Raw genomic sequence first — 3,671 nt, forward strand, 5'->3', positions numbered from 1 at the left:
AGGTCACATATGAGGGTACTAGAGATGTAAACGATAGTAGGATTGATATGTTGACTAGTGAGTATGAAGCATTTAGGATAAACACGATGAGTCCATTCAGAGCATGTACACTAAATTCACACACATCATTAATTCACTGCATGCATTAGGTAAGACCTATCCTACGCATGAGATGATTAGGAAAGTCCTTAGTTGTTTGCCTCCTATTTGGGAAGTAAAGGCTATGACCATATCTGAGGGTAGAAACCCTAAGGCTATGTCACTAAATGAATTGATAGGGTCACTTATCACCTATGAGTTAGCTATTAATGAGAGACTGAATAAGCACAGTAGGATGAGAAAGGTAACTACATTAAAAACGTCTACTAATACATCTAGTGAGTGCAGTGAACCTGAATCTGGAGATGACATGGTTATGTTTATTAGGAATTTTAGCAGATTCTTCAGGAAGAACAGTAGGCCATACACAAAGTTTAGAGATTCAGTATCTGAGAAGGGAGAGTCTACTGAAAGAAAAGAAAAATCAAATGCTCCCAAGTGCTACAATTACAACAAGGTTGAGCATATCAAACCTGATTGCCCGTTGCTAAAAAACGAGTCTAAGAAAAAGGAAGAAAGCCATGAAAGCTGGTACCTCATGGGATATAAAATATAGCAGCGATTTAGATTCAGATTGCAACGACTCTGAGATTGCTAACTTGTGCCTGATGGCATAGGATGATAAGGTATTGTATTCTTGTTCCTTATCTTCATATTATTCTGATGATGATTATGATTCTGGTAGCATGCCTACTTTTAAAGAATTGCAATATGAATATATTTTTGTATCTAAATTGTTGAACAAAATGACTAAGGAAAATGATGTTTTGAAAAAGAAGTGTGAAAATTGGTTAAAACTGTTTGAAATTGCAAAGAATTCTCATGCATCTATTCTTAAAGAAAAAGATTTGAAAATTGCCGAGCTTGAAAGAAAATTAGAGGATAGCTCCAAAAAATTTTTAAAATTTACTAAGGGCCGACGAAATTTTGAAAAACTCCTTGGGGCCCCAAAGAAACTGTTAGTTTTGGTGTAATCCCAAGAGGGGGGGTGAATTGGGTATTTAAAAATTATCACCTAGGTCAATAGTTTAACAACAGTATTACACAACCTAGGGTCAGTCTTTGCAATCAATAAATAAGCATACATGTGCAGTAAAGTAAAGTGCGGAAAAAGTAAACGATACACGCGATATGTTATCGAGGTTTGGCCAAAGTGCCTACGTCCCTGTCTTGGCTACACCAGCACAAGGATTCCACTATAAGCTCACTTAACGGGTGGAGCGGCGCCGGTTACAATTAGGTCAATTAAAGGGGCTGACCTCAACCAACACACCTTACTAAGATGGCGCACCTAGCTTTCCTAACCGGGTTTAAGGCAATCTGGGACTATTTAACAGGGCTAGTCTCCTTCTTCAGGCCCATGCCTGGAATACAACATATTTAAAATTTTATGTACAAACAAACGCTTATTACATAAGTTGATATGTACCACTACGCACAATATAATCAATACACTACCAAAAGATAGGATTTGATAAGCTCAATGTAGTCTAAGTGTCTACTCTCAAATAATTATGCAAATATTGCAATTAGTGCGTGAGAGTGTAAATGATATGATCTTTGTGTCAAATAATGATTTCAATCACAATGCACAAACAAAGATCACAAACACACTTCAAATATTTCAACAAATAATTTTTCTCAATATAAACCATGAAAGATATTCAAAAATGGTTTTTAAAATATTTATTTGATCTTTGTAATAAAATGTTAATCTCAATCAAAAGGTATAACAACAAAGATCTTCAGCATGCTAACAAATATCTCAAAATATTTTTCTCAAGATAAATCACAAGAGATATTTGAAATTGGTTTGTAAAATAGTATTTATCTTCATGTACACTTCAAATACCTTCAAAAAATATTTTTTCTCAAAATAAGCCACAAAAGATATTTGAAATCAATTTGTAAAAATATTATTTCACAACCAAAATACAATATGAACTCTTGAGTATTACAAAGAAAATGTAAAACTCAGAAGCCCTAAGAAGTTTTTCTATGGAAGGCTTATTTACGAAGCCCCCTAGAAAAACTAGAAGCTTACTCTCTATGAAAAATAAATCTCAATTAGAACAAGCAAGAGAGTTTAAGTTTGATGAGATAAAACACAAGAATACTCTTACAAAGAAGTATTTTCAATATGAAAGAGTAAGAGGAGTAGTATATGGCATGAATATGAGATTTTGACTTTTTGAAAATCAAAGGATATTTGCTAATTATTATTGCTAATCTCATACTAATTTTTTCAAATGAAGGGGTATATATAGAGTTCCCCAAAAATATAATCGTTCAGGACATGTAGGGTATTATTAGGATTGTTTAAAAACATTAGCGCAATTAACCCTATTTAAAAAAATTTAAATTGTGGTAAAAAAATTTTCCAACCCGAGAGCACCAGTAGACCGGACTAGAAGTTCGGTTGACCAAGTGACAAAGTTTGGTCAACTGGCAGAAATTTGAACTGAAAGTTCAATCGACTAGACTAAGGGTCTCAAGGGCGATTTTTCAATTCTGTGCGGTTCGGTCGACCATGTGGTTTTGAACTAGGTTGTTCGGTCGACCGGGCGGTTGGGGCTTCTCCTAAGGATGTTTGGTTAACCAAAGTGTTGGAGTTCTTTTTCTGGTCGATCGACCAAAAAGTCAATATGTTGACCTAGGGAAGTTCGGTCGACGAGGGCGTTGGAGAACATGTTGACCCGGTGGAGGTTTGGTCGACCGAAGACTTCTGCATGTAGAAGTTTGGTTGACCGAACATGCCATTTTTGTGCATTTCGATCTTTTTATTCTTATAAAATTATCCTTATTCACATGATAATCATTACTAAGATTATGGGGGCCAATTTTATGCAATATTGTGGGTCCTATAGTTGATCTAAGGCCTTTGAGTATATACCCAAAAAATCTGGCGTCGGTCAACCGATCCCTAAGGTCCATCTATGGTCTTGAGCTTATCTATCCTACCTAGCAGGTAAGGCATTAATTATTACAGATCATGTTCCTATGCTACTATTACAAACCCAAAATGATAAATTATTACAGACCCAATGTTTTTACAAAAAATAAAAGGTCTGGGTCTTTATCTTTTTCAAGCCCATGTGCGTGTACCATATGATACTTTCGATTAGTCCTATATACAAACTCATCAATCATTAAATATCAAAGTATATGTCATAATCAAAATGAGATATGACTTATAAGGTCAACAAAAACTCTCTTAGCAAAGAAGGTCTTGGATTTAATGGTATTGAGAATGTGAGACGACCTAATCTTTATTTGGGACATTTTACTCAAGAATTAAAATCCCAAATTCCACCTAAAGATCCTCGGTGTTGAATGATATGCTTCAAATATAAACAAATTGGTAATATCTAGTTTAACTGTCCACTTTGAACTAAGCATGTAAGAATTAAAAAGGTGTGGAGAGTTAAAGGTGATCTAGGCACTAACCCTTGTAGACCCTATTGACCTAACTGGGCTTTTCAATCCTATTTTGATGATAACAAAATGAAGGATGTTTTAACGTATGACATTAAGTGATGTGTTTTAGGTAAAAGAACTCTCAAGATTGATAG

This window comes from Malania oleifera, chromosome 6, assembly GCF_029873635.1.
Source record: "Malania oleifera isolate guangnan ecotype guangnan chromosome 6, ASM2987363v1, whole genome shotgun sequence".
NCBI lineage: Eukaryota > Viridiplantae > Streptophyta > Magnoliopsida > Santalales > Ximeniaceae > Malania > Malania oleifera.